Genomic DNA, 14,479 nt, shown 5'->3' with positions numbered 1-14,479 from the left:
GATCCCATAACTCTAACGCAACGTGAAAACATAGCATACCGTGCCAGATCCTTAGTTCCCTGAAATACATGTAAGTTGGAAAAATCAACAAAAATGTTGAGCGAGTTCATGTGTAGTGAGTATGTAAAACCTTTGTAATTATAAAAATCCCTTGTATGTAGCAAATAAGGAAATAAAGAGATCACCAATGGTTTGCAAGGCCATTGATATGTGTGAAGTGCAGTAGGAAGACTCAAACCTAGCAGATTTTTGCGTCGGGCACAAAGTCACCCCGAGGTCCGTACTGTTGGGCCTGGGGCTGGGCTCGCTACACCCCAGATAGATCTACTGCTACTGTCCCTCGGTCCTATACTGAGGATTAATGGCCTTCAGTTCCCGCCTACCCACTCACATGATCTAAGTAGTAACCCTCCTTACGCTAATCATACCATGTGTAAAAGTACTCGTAATCATAGTAACATGTATTTCACCCCCACAGTTTAGAAAACTGAAAACAGTTAAGAGAAAAGGGGGGACATGAACTCACCGAAGTACGTCTCTAAAAAGTTTCTCCCAGTCAACCTGCTGTGCGACGACCTACACGTACTAACTTCTATTAGACGGACGGTCGTGCCTTAGCTTAAGGGTTAATGTCTTTGGGAAATAGTTAGGCAACTATTTCGTAATTACACTTCGTAATTATTTGGTAAATATATTCCTTCCCAAGGATGGGGGCTTTAATACATGTGTGTTTTCTTGAAATTCCAAAAATATATTATTAAGTCACACTTAAAAATATATTTTAATTCTATCTCCAAAATATAAATATTTTTCCCAAAAATATTATATTTTATTCCATATGATTTTCTCAAAATAACACTTCTTATCAAAATACGCGTTTAAGAGTATTTTCTGAAAATACGTAAGTTACAGTTTATGATTCGTGTGGTAATAATAATACCGGTGTAACTTAAATATTATGAAGGCGTTCGTATTATTTTGGAGTCGTTACTGTTCAGTGTATTCCAGTAATATTATTTTTACCCTAAAAATAATATTTATGTAGTTCACAAAATAATCATGAAAATTCACACAAGTGCTATAATGAAAATATATATTCTAAATATATATTTTAGCAAGTTTTATTTATAAAAATCCCACCTCCGACACTTGGTTGTTTTGTAAATAAAATCTTGGCGAAATTTTATTTGGAAAACAAGTTAAAAATATGTTCATAACACTTGTTATCAAAAATATTTCCAAGTGTTATATTTCTGGAAAAAATTTCGCCAGAGTTTCCTCTGTAACTGGAGGTGGCCACGCTATCTAGCGTATCATTTTCTTTTCAAAATTCAATCAACAATTTTCTCAACATCAACAAACAATATTCCAACATCAAACTAGTCAAAAATATACATAAATCGCAAACACATGAACTTGTGGGTTATGTAAAAGTGTGTAGTAACCTTCCAATATTTTTAGTAGATCTTTCTATTTTTATAAATGAAATCGGTTTCTTGAAAATCTTATTTTTAAGGAAAATGTAAGTTTACAACTTCTCGGTCAAAAATTATAAAAATAATTCTTTGTTAAAACCTTTTGTTACACAAGTGTCTACACACTTGTTTGTTCACAAAAACACCTTTGTTTCAAGAAAGATCCGGCTTCTAAACATGATTTCATTTGACACTTGGTTCTTCGAAAATACCACTTGTAGTTCTTTAGATCTACTAGTTTAGAACTTCATTTTACAAGAAAAACTACTTTTACACAAGTTCATGTTCATAAGTAGTAGTGTTCATCATCTAATCATTTTCATACTTTAACATACACTAGTTCATGTTCCATGAACATGACCTAGCCGGGTTAGATGACGATCCGAACTACTACTAGCATCAAACAACATAAAAGAATCATAGCAAAACAAGATCCAAGAGTTTTACACTAATATTCATTCTTTAACCAACATATTCATCTTCTTACAAGACTTTTAGTTTGTGATCTTTAGTGTTTATAATTTTCATCCAACAAATCTCTTATTAACCACTTTAGACAAGATCAAGAAGGTGTTTAGAGTCACTTACTACTAGCTTGAGGCTAGGGAAGAAACTAGACGAAAAATGGGTGGTTAATAGCGTTGTGGTGAGGTCCTTGACAATCCGTAAGCACCGAGCCTCCTTATACTTGATCCTTCACCTTTGAGTATACTTGGAAATACAAGATCAAACTTGAAAATAATGGTGGGTGTGGGCTTGGTGGTCGGCCGAGAGTAGCCAAGAGGGAAAGAAAGAAATGCAATTTTTGAAGTATGGTTTGTGAATGTGATGTTTATCCATTAAGCCATCTTATAAACTATTATCTACTAAAACCCATTGGATATCATGTCAACTAGATATTAAGCACTTGGATTAAAATATTCAAAAAGTTGTGGAGGTGGTTCCCTAGAGGAACCGTTCGGTCATGGGGGTGGGGTTTACAATTGTGTTTCAACTAGTAGTTAAGTATTTAGTTAGTTAGTTAGAGATTTAAAATTAGTTACTAGTGTGTTGTAATTTATAACGAGTGTTAGGGTATTCGGGGACCCTAACTGGCTCAGAAAAAGAAAGTGTCAATGATAATATTTTCATGTTCCGGGTAAAGTCCGGTTGTTCGGTTGGATACTGATTCGTTAAAGTGCTTAATAAGCATTTAAAGTGTCGTTAATATTATTTTTAGTGACACAAAGAATTCCCGACACTTTGGAAAGTGACTAGTATTATTTTCCCATGTTTTTGCACTTTACTAGTTTGCTAAAATGCTGAATTTTATATTAAAGTGCAGGATTTTGTTTTTAAAACATGTTTCAGGCACATCCGGTCACTATAACTATCACCTAGTGACGCAGTTCTATAACCCTCATTTCCCTACACTCTCTACTAGTGTAGTAAACTATCTCTGGCTCATACAGGCCTTAGAGGCAGTGTCTGCCTGGTGCTGGCTATGTCAACACGTTTACTGGGTTATCCGTTCATTGTGCTACTGTGCTTTTGTGCATCAAGTTTGTCACTAAAGTTCTGTATGTAAATAATGGAGTGACAGTTAATAAAGTATGATGCAAGTATGTGTATTTATCAGAATTCAAGTAGCAGTTTATCCACAATTGTAAGCAAGCACAGTAATTAAGCAGTAATTAAATATAAATTTATTCGTACGGATACCTGCTTTGGTGAGGGTTGTCACATTCTCCCCCCGTTAGAAAATTTTCATCCCGAAATTTTAAGTTCTGCTTCTGGTTGCAGGAGTCTTGGGAAATAAGTGGGGGTACTTTTCTTTCATTCGGTCCTCACGTTCCCAGGTGTATTATGGACCGTGTCTTGCGTTCCAACGAACCTTGGCGAGTTTGACACTGCTCCGGCGGGTTTTGTTTACCTTCCAATTTGTAACCTCAACTGGTTCTTCGACAAAGTGGGGGTCATTATTGGGACTTTTAAATAAATAAGACATAATTGTATTGTATAAGGCTATAGGGTGTGGGAGTCATTATTGGGACATGATTTGCCACCTAGAAACATGAATGGAAGGCTATACCACCCCCTTGATTGATTCACCATGGTTTGCATGGATTAAACCATGGCAACCATGGTCCTCCTTTCCATTTTTCAACAAATCATTTCCTTTTTTTTCTTTAGTCAAAGATAAATTAAAATAAATAAGGGGCTAGTGGTTTAGATCATGACCACACCCTTAGGGTAGTGGTTTTGGATGGTGGATTAGAGATGTGTTACATGGCACTAACATGGAGGGTCATGGTGGTCATGAGGGTCATGACCACACCCTATAGCCTAAGGCTACGGTGACAAAAGTCAACATGGGTCAAAATGTTAAAGTTTATTACTCTGTGTTTATAATATACTAGTGAAACATAAGTGAGATGATATTTCCTAACATACTTTAATTATTACTGGATGTGTTTATAATATATTTATCATCGAATCAAATGTTTATACTCCTTTAGCAATAACTTTTAGGCAAATTGAATTTAAATAATCCCAACTCACTGTTATTGGCCAATAATGATCCCAACTCACTGTTATTGGCCAATAATAATCCCAACTCATTTAATCACCAATAATAATCCGAACTATTTACTTTTGTTTGTAAAATACTCCCAGTTAAAAAAATACTAACTAGGTTAAAAAATTGCTGACGTGTCAGGTGACGGGGCATGCCACATCAGCAAATTTGCTGACGTGGCAGTTGATGTGGCATTTTGATGACGTGACAGCTGACGTGGCTGTCTACGTGGCATTTTTGATGACGTGGCAACTGATGTGGCAGGTGACGTGACATGCCATGTCAGCAATTTTTAAACCTAGTTAGTGTTTTTTAACTGGGGGTATTTTACAAACAAAAGTGAATAGTTCGGATTATTATTAGTGATTAAATAAGTTGGGATTATTATTGACCAATAACAGTGAGTTGAGATTATTTAAATCCAATTTGCCTAACTTTTATTTAGCAAATTAACATATGAGTTGTATATAATATTGATTTCTCATCTCACCTTCCAAAATGAGATGGTATTTCCTAGTTTTATATCAAAATTAAGAAAAAAGAATATCTACAGATAAAAACTTAAATATCTTATGATTATTTACCTAAACAGTTACATTATTATTAGTCTTATTATTTTCCTAACCATATGTTTACTTGAATAGTTATATACTTAGGGGAGGTTCATTTAAGAAGAAATTTAATGTGAGAAGAAAAAGAAGAAAGGGCATATTAGTAATTTTTAACTCTTTAATTAATTAGTCAACTAATCATTAATTATCCTACATATAATCTACAAAACCTACACATATCAAAATTTTCATACATATACCCTACACATTATAGAATTTTATCCTACACAGTCGAAATTTATCCTACACACCTCGAAATATATCCTACACAACTAGTAATTATTCTACACTTTAAATTAAGTTGATTTTTTAATTTGGAAAAAGTATATATTTTGAAAAGGAGTTACAAATTTAATTTAGTTAGTTATTGAAGGGGAAGAATAAAAATTAACGATTTTTGTAAGTTTACCAATATACCCTTATATTAAAATTAAATGCAAATATTAAATGAAGTAAAATGAATCATTTTTATTGGTTTAAACTTCTTCTTTTTTCTTCTTACAAAAAAATTCTTCTCGTTTGAACCCTCCACTATATACTTATATTATTATTATTATTATTATTATTATTATTATTATTATTATTATTATTATTATTATTATTATTATTATTATTATTATTATTGTTATTATTATTATTATTATAGTCATGTTATTATTATTATTATTATTATTATTATATTATTATTATTATTATTATTATTATTATTATTATTATTATTATTATTATTATTATTATTATAGTCCTGTTATTTTTCCTAACCACTTGTATATAATAATTTTCTTTTATAAATTTAGAAAATGAAACAACATAAAATATCAATACAACTCACCCGGGTGTGTCGGATACTAATGTCGAGTGTTGGCTTAAATTTTCTGAATCGAATTATGTGAAGTTATAAGATGATCTAGTGCTAACAATATTACGGCGTTAATGTTTCGGTTTAAAAAAAAACAAACCAAGACTTATGTTTTTAGTGAAGAAATAAATTTTGTGACGACAGGGTTAAACGGTACTCTAATATATATAAAAAAAAGTTAAATATTTGGTTAGAAAAAATAAATACAAAATAAACAAGGAATATTATTTTGATAAATAGTTTTTAGGGAACACCATTTTGGTAATATTTATTGCACTAACACTAATTTGGGAAGAAACTCAATGAAATAGTAATCAGGTTAACCGAAATTGAACCCCAAATGATAGAATTTCGAGTCCGGTCAGGTCTGGAAACATAATAAACAAAATATCATAATAAAAATACATAAACATTAGAAAAAAACACGGCTGGTTAACCGAAAATCATGGTTCGGTTTTGGTTATGACATGTCATAACTGAATTAAGCGAACCGAACCGAACCAACATATTAGTTGCTAGCTAATCAAACCCAATTTAACATCTTGTCAGACACCATCCATTGTAGCTGGTTGGGTTTAACACCGATTTGTGAACAATACAAATCTTTTGGGTGGGTGGTTGCGACCATGTTATAGGATTTGAACATTATTAACATTATGGTTATGGATTACACTAGTTGCATCAATGTCCCCTTACATAGTAGGTTGTGTGGTGCACGGGGCACAGTTGGGGCACCCCTTGCAAGTATTGCGGGTAGCTGCGCCACACCAGACAACACTGGCAAGATCTAGTAGCCCAAACAAGTACCATAACCCGCAACAGCTACTTCATGTGTGTGTTCAAGCGTTGTGAGCAAGATCCAACTTTGGGCGTTTTGCGCCATGTAGCAGCCCAATCAGCAAGGGGCATTATAGGGCGTTTTTACAAAAAGGGTGTAGTGGGGACGTGAAGATTGTGGGGCTTTACGTTTTTTAATAAAATAAAATAAAAAAAAAACATTTATAAATCTTATTGGCCACCAAATGGAAGCTCAAATATGATTGGCCAAGAATCCCCGCATTCGGCGTTTTTCAGACCACGCCAAAGGGGCTTTTTTCGCGAATAACGCAAAAGAGGCTTTTTTGGGCAGGTTCACAAAAAACACCAACACAAGTGGATGCAGTTTCCAACAGGTTTAAATAGGATAGATGAAGTGTCAGGTAGTGATTGAGCAATGAACAATTTTCAACAAGTTCCAAACCAAGGAGCCCAAGGCCATGGGGTGTGGAGCTCGTCCCGAGCCGGCAAGCTCTGGCTAGGGCCGGCTACACCGCCCCCCTCAGGCCCGTCCCATTCTCATCATCCTCCTCAAGCCGGTGGCGATGGTCCTCTAACACACACATATGATGGAATATCCTCCTCCACAACCATTAGCCTACTACATTTTTCTTCAAAACCGTATTTTACCATTTCATAACTTTACTTACCCAGTTTTTGAGTAAATCTTTATTTTAAAAAGAAAACAAATAAATGGATACAAATAACACAGCAAACCATAGAAGTGAAGTCAAAATAACACGTCATAAACAGAGAAAAATGAATACAGATAAATGGATGCCACAATCAAGAACTCATGAAAACTCAAAGCGATCATAAATAGTCAACGACTTTAACAATCCCCTTACCACCAACCTATCATACAACAATCGACTCACATAACCCACTCAAATCTGTCTCTTTCCTATCCCATCATCAATGTATATACACACACCCACACCATCTATTTGTTGGTTTTCATCCCATTTTTCCCACCATTTGCTCCAGCTGACTCTTTAGCCGCCTTCCTTGCTAACTTCTCTTGTAATGCCTTCGCATCCCTAAAATTTATTAAATTATGTATCTAATCTTAAAGTTTCTGTTCAAGAGTAGTATATATTGCATAATAATAAAGACACAAATAAACCTAAAAATTATTTATACAAATAGATAGATACCTTTCTCGTCTTTGTTCAGGAGTTAATCCATCGGTTTTCGATTGCTTCGGCTTCCCGCCGGCCCTTGCCTGAGCCCTTTCTCTATCACGATCCCTCTGGTTTCCGCGTAATCTTCAAGTTAAGATCTAACAACCATCTACATACCATACCATACCTAACCGATTCTAACTTCATATCCGTTTCAATCTAACAAAATATTAGTCATATACATATCAGAAAGTTCAATAGTCCATATCACACAATCACAAATTACTTGTTACTCTTGAAAAAACTATTATTATGACGCTAATATATGATGTTTTATACCAAATCACATTAGTTAAAATTATCATTTGTAGATCTTAAAAGGCGATCTGAAACTGAAGAAAAAGAAGCATATCGGAAGGATATGAGACATGATTCTCGATTCACCAACGGCCGAACCAAAAGATCTAACAACACTATTATCAGACCCTGGAGATTTTTGGTTTAAAAGCAAAATAAAGTTAAAATCATGGATTAAGAATCAACTACAGCAAATGCATACACATGAATTGAAGAGCTGAGAGGAAGAATTTACCTAATGAGAGAGCGTGCAGAGAAATTGGACGGAAGATTCACGCAGTTGAACGTGAAACTGCGGGTGGAGACGAAGGGTATTTGACAGGTGGATTGGAAGGATCCAGAAGGTGCGAGGTGATTGGGATATTGCTGCGTGTGGCGCACGTCTACTTAACTTATCGTGGGGATGATTTGGAAACGTGGATGGCCGTTGGATTAACAGTTGGTGGATTGTCTAGATACGCCCCGGCCTAGAAAGTAGCTCTTTTTTTTTTTTTTTTTTTTTTTTTTTTTTGGGAACGGCAACTTTCATTAAAAAAACCGACTCTAGCAAGACACTAGAACCGAACAACAACAAAACCACATTACACTGAAAAACAACACCAATCTTTCCAACATAAGTTTAACGAGGATCTATTTTTAATCCATAAGTAGCTTAAAGATCTGATTTCTTCCTTCATTTTAGCCGTTCCTTCGTCTTTGTTTGAAAATATCATCGCGTTTCTGCCTTTCCAAATCACCCAGCAAGCCGTAAAAATCACACCTTGAACAACCCTCTTTTTTATCTTCTCCAGCTTCATCCACTTATGTGCCTCAAGAAGATCTCTAACCGAAAACGCATATAACGGAGGGATATTGCACCAAGACGACACAAACTGCCAAATCGTTGTGGCAACGTAGCAGGAAGTGAGGAGATGCACACTCGTTTCTTCAACCTCCCCACAAAATCTGCATGTAACCTGGTAGAAAGTAGCTATCGTGATGTTTTTTTTTTATTTTTTTTTAAGGGTGACTTTCAATATGTACATGGACCATTGGTCACCGGGTCCCTGTCAAGGACGGTTACCCGTCAGCCTAGCATTCTCAGACGCGATGTTCTATCGGGCCCCGGCCGCCGCTCTGACTGACCTTCGCCCGGAAACCATACTGTCCCCACACGATAAACTCGATGGGGTAACAGCTGGGTAAAACTGGGTTGCCCTCCGGATCGAACCATGCCTCGGTAGGAAACGATCCATCATTGGGACGACCCCCCCCCCAATACGCCGCAGCCGGGAGTCGAACCGGTGACCTCCAAGGAGGAACCGGCCCAACCAACCACTTGGGAACCAACTGGGCTGGAAGGGGGTTTAGCTATCGTGATGATGATTTTTTTTTTTGACAGGTATGTTTAAGTAATTAAATTTGTGGAAATTTGGAATTTTTTTTAACGGTGAACGAATCTTTCAAATGTGCTATTGACGAAATTCATAACATCAGGATACACTCGTATTCGAACCGAGAAAAATCCTCACCTAGGGTCAAAGGTCGTGAACACTCGCCCGAATGTACCACAATGCGGTGAGGTAAAATCCGCTCAGTTCAAGAATCAAACTAGCGATCTCCACCTATTCGCCTAGTCTTCTATCATCACCAGGTGCCGCATAAAATAATGGGGAGGGCAGGAATCGAACCTGAGTCCTTTGGAACACCAAGTCTCTCCCTTTCCACTCCACCACCGTATCATTGGCACATTTGACTTACGTAAGATTCTATTTATAATTGTGGAGATATAATTTAAAAAATGGTAAATTACACTTTTTGTCTTTTATGTTTTTATCGGAATGCAATTGATACCCTTTAACTTCAATAATTATAGTCACGGTCTTTTTTTGTTAAAAATATTTCACCTTACGTCCTTTGTCCCCTAACCTGGTTAAAATTTTCAGTTAAATATGACATGTGTCATGCATGCATGAGAGTATTTTACTAATTTTCTTAATATATCCAAAATATATTTAAACAAGCAAATAAAATCAGATTTTAAGAAATAAAACAATTAATTTTATATTCAAGAATATAAAAAAATTATTTTTTTCAAAATTCAACAAAAAACAAATCTCCATGGATATCGGCCTCTCTGTTCCTTATTCAAAACAAAATTCACGATCAGTATAAACCCAAATTCCTCATTCAATATACAACAATTAAATAAAAAGATCTCCAATTAACCGACACAAAACCAACAATTTAATAGCTGGAAACTGTCGTTAACCATTTTGTAGAAAGATTGCCAGAAACTGTCGTTAACCCATAAACACCCATCCCTCGATTCGGCCCCTAAAAACCACGATTGTATATCCTAGATGGTCGCCCACGTTCAATTTGATGGTCGCTCTTCAGACCTGGGTAATTAAGTATATCCCAGATCTGTTACAAATCGAGACGGTGGTGGTTTTCGTTAGTGGTGATGGTTGTCGGAGATGGTGGTGGTGGTTGTCGAAGGTGGTTTCCGACGATGATGGTGTTGGTTGTTGTTACCATAGATTGATTGTATTTATCTTGAAAAATAATTAAACACTGATAAATAACATCTACTTCTGACATTAGATATGTTATCAAACTTATCCTATTCTTCACACATGTCTTTGGTTATCTTAGGGAGTAAAACATACCTAGTTAAGCCTATATTCTTACCTTTAGAAATAGTCACACAATTAATTCCGTAGAGTCATTGCATGATAGTTGGATTCTATCCTAGGTGATTGCTTTAGATATGAGATATTCCTTCCATATCCAGTTTCGTGTACCTAGTTGTCTTGTGTTTTCATGAGTTTTAGTAGTCGTTTGTTTCTTGCATTCTTTGTTTATAAGTTATTCGTCAAACCACTCTCACTAGTTGGTTCAAGAGGCAATAGAGATGTAACACCCCGTGTTACAAAAGTCAAAGTCAAGATTGAAGTCAAAGGAAGAAAAGATTGCTAATTGCGATCTATCACTCCTTGCTTAACTACTGTCCTGACTTCTTTGACTTGTAATTGACCTATTTATTTTATTTCCTTAGTTGTATTATGTGGAGTATCTATTAATAATCGAGATTTAATCGACGTTTATCGCATGTTTTATCGCTTTATCGCTAATCGCAATCATAATCACAATCGCAGCACGGAACCTATCAGTCTGTATGTTGTTTTGTATATTATTTTACGTGTGTGTTTTACTTATGTGTTACTTGTGCATGTTTACTTTATGTTTGTGGTGATTAATCGAAACGCAATCGCAACTCTATTGCAACACAACTTAATCGCGAACGCTAAACGCAAGTCATATATAGTGATTGTACGTTAAATATAGTAGTTAGGTTATTTGTGTAACTAATGGGTAATTTTATCGCTTCGCTCGCTCGAAACGCATCGCAACGCTCAACACACGAATCGAAATGACGAAACTCAACACGACGGACACCTGGATCGAATAGCCAACCGATCGAGTGGCCATCCAATCGGATTGACATCCGATCGGTGGCCAATCCGACCCTTGTGCACTTTCCTCTTTTGGAAACCCTATAAATACCCTCCTGTCACATCATTTGTGATGTGACAGCTCTCCCACTCGGCCAGTGCACTCAGGACCTTCTTTCTCTCGATTTCTCGTGATTCATGTAAGTTTTCAACCTAAATCATGTACTTCTACGATCTACATACACTTCTTCATCATTTTCTCTTTTGAATTTCAACTTTTAACCGTGAAATCAGTGGATTTGAGGTGTTCTAGGGTGATGTCATCATGGAGTTCTTATAAACTTCAAGTTTTGGCCTCATTCCACCAAGAACAACTCAGATCTGAAGGATTTCCACATGATTAAACAACGATTTCGCATACATCTAAACATCTTCAAGGTAGAAAGGATTAAAAGATGGTTTTCCAACTTTCTTTCAACTCTTTTACACTCAATGCACTCAAAACCGATAGAATCGGAGCTCGTTCTAATCTTCTACCCTTTCTTAGTGAAGTGTTGGTCCAAGATCTGAATTCTATCCAATAGACAGTTATTTCGGGTTAAACATGAACAACCGTCTCGAACAGTTAACTGATTGAACTAGGGTGGTTCCTGTTCGATTGGGTCACTTGGGTAAAGATGGGGTTTCTGTTGTTTAGCACGTGGTCATACCGTCTCGATAAAACCGCCAAAAACTTTCAAGATAATCAAGTACCAAGATGATCAGGTCTCTGGGACGGATTACCGTCCGATTGGATTGCCATCCGATCGAACAGCCATCAGATCGGAGTGCACTTGGTCTCAACACTTAAACAATTTTCAACATGTTCAATACATAGCCATTTCTAACGGATTGCCATCCGATTAGATTGCTATCCGATCGAGTGATAATCCTGCTGTGAACTTGTAACAACCCGCACGTTCGTGCGTTGTTACTACTCGTTATACTCATTACGCCTAGCACCAGAGATTCGGATCATAATGTAGCAATATCGCATACATCGCTATTTCGCAGTATTTTCGCATATTACGCATACTTTATCGCTATAACACATCGCATCACACACACTAACGCTCACGATGACGTTAAGTGAGGACCTATTCTACCCTCCTCGATGGCCGTGATGCGTCGCAGAGTAACGCATATTCGAAACGAAACTCGGTTATTGTATCGCAACTTTGAAATATGGATATTTATAAGACCCTATGTGACTAATTGTATTAAATATATAAATGTGGGTATGAAAATGTGTGACCAAACTATCGCAACGCTTAACAATCGAAACAAAACATCGAAATGCAATTCGCCGGAGACCACCGATCGAGTGACCGGTCGATCAGATGGCCACCCGATCGGACAGCCACCCGATCGGACAACCATCCGATTGGACAGCCATCCGATCGGACAGCCCTCCGATCCATGGCGCTCCCCCACCTCTTCTCCTCTCCACCTATAAATAGCACTTGTCACATCACTTGAACAGTGATGTGATAGCTCCCACTCGACCAGCACGCTTGTGGGTCTATTTTCTCTTGATTTCTCGCAATTCTTGTAAGTTTCTACCTCAAATCTTGTACTTCTATGATCTACACGCACTTCTTCATCATTTTCTCTTTTAAATCTCAACTTTTAACCGTGAAATTAATGAATTTGAGGTGTTCTAGGATGATGTCATCATGGATTTCTTATGAACTTCAAGTGTTGGCCTCATTCCACCAAGAACCACTCAGATCTGAAGGATTTCCACAAGAATAAATAACATTTTCGCATAAATCTACACTTATTCATGGATAAAAGGATTGAAAGATGGTTTTCCAACTTTCTTTCAACTCTTTTACACTCAATGCACTCAAAACCGATAGAATCGGAGCTTAGTCTGATCTTCTACTCGTTCTTAGTGAAGCGTTGGTTCAAGATCTGAGTTCTATCAAAGAGACTACCGATTTCGGGTTAAACATGAGCAACCGTCTCAAACAGTGGACTGATCGGACTAGGGTGATTCCTGCCCGATCGAGTCACCTGGGCGTTGATGGGGTTCTGTTGTTTGACTCGTTGTCATACCGTCTCGAGAAAACCACAAAACTATCACACAACCAAGTGTAAAGACGATCAGGACGTCTGGGACGGATTGCCGTCCGATCGGATTGCCACCCGATCGGATTGCCACCCGATCGGACAGCCGTCCGATCGGCTTGCACTTGGCCCCACTTAAACTATTGTCTCAACCTTTAAGTTTTGAACGTCGAACGGATTGCCGTCCGATCGGATTGCCACCCGATTGTGTGATGTTTTGAACTTTAACACCTAAACAATTTTTAACACTTAGTCAGTTCCAAACGGATTGCCACCCGATCGAATTGCAATCCGATCGAGTGACAACCTGCTGTGAACTTGTTCTCACTAAGTGTCCTACTAATCGGATAGTCACCCGATCGAGCCGTCGTTCGATCGATCGACCTGAAGGGTAGAGATACTTCTCTGTTTTCAGAATGCTACTATGAAAACTTCAAAAGGCAACCTTCACACACAAACACACCCATACCAAACGAGGTGACAATCCAATCGAATGGCCATCTGATCGGATTGCCATCCGATCGGATTACCATCTGACACTTGGTTCACCGCCACTGATTAACGCACTATCCGACGCTTACGCTATCAATATATAATCAGGCTAATCTCTGATGCGCTCCCTTCAATCCAACCAAGTTGTGTTTACTTGCTGAACACCGATTGTGAGTATACTCGAACCCCTTTTTATCGCATTTTGGGTGTAACATACGTTCTTATTAAATCGAATTTACTAAAACGAATTATTCAATCAAACTGTTTATCACTTGCGAATAATTATTATGCATATTTACACGTGATTCTAGTTACATATGTGTTAGGACTTATACTCGCGATATCCCGCCTTAACTAGTATAGTACTATAGAACCCGACGGGGTCTAGTTAGGATGAATAGCAATCACAATCGCAGCTCGAGTGACTTAGCTGGTAGTATCTGTCTTATATGCATGTGTGTTGAGGTATCTCGTTTATGTATTTGGTAATTCGCAGCACTTTTTATCTATTTTTCGCTACTCTATCGAAACTTGTATACTCGCCAATACTTTTGTATTGACGTTATTTTAACGTATGTTGCAGGTTTAGTCGCAGTCCACATCAAATCAAGCTAGGAATTCTAGAAACACACCTAAAAT

General features: G+C 37.1%; 1 long non-coding RNA gene across 1 annotated transcript; it reads right to left on the bottom strand.

The window, feature by feature from the left end:
* Nucleotides 1-7,039: 7,039 nt before the first annotated feature.
* On the bottom strand, nt 7,040-8,155 carry LOC110936533. The gene is made up of 3 exons (XR_004891420.1): nt 8,035-8,155; nt 7,476-7,661; nt 7,040-7,358 (listed from the first exon to the last, which is right to left on the bottom strand). It is a non-coding gene; the product is annotated as an uncharacterized LOC110936533 (long non-coding RNA).
* Nucleotides 8,156-14,479: the final 6,324 nt, after the last annotated feature.

Source organism: Helianthus annuus, chromosome 4, assembly GCF_002127325.2.
Source record: "Helianthus annuus cultivar XRQ/B chromosome 4, HanXRQr2.0-SUNRISE, whole genome shotgun sequence".
Taxonomy (NCBI): domain Eukaryota; kingdom Viridiplantae; phylum Streptophyta; class Magnoliopsida; order Asterales; family Asteraceae; genus Helianthus; species Helianthus annuus.
This window is presented reverse-complemented; position numbering and strand designations above follow the sequence as displayed.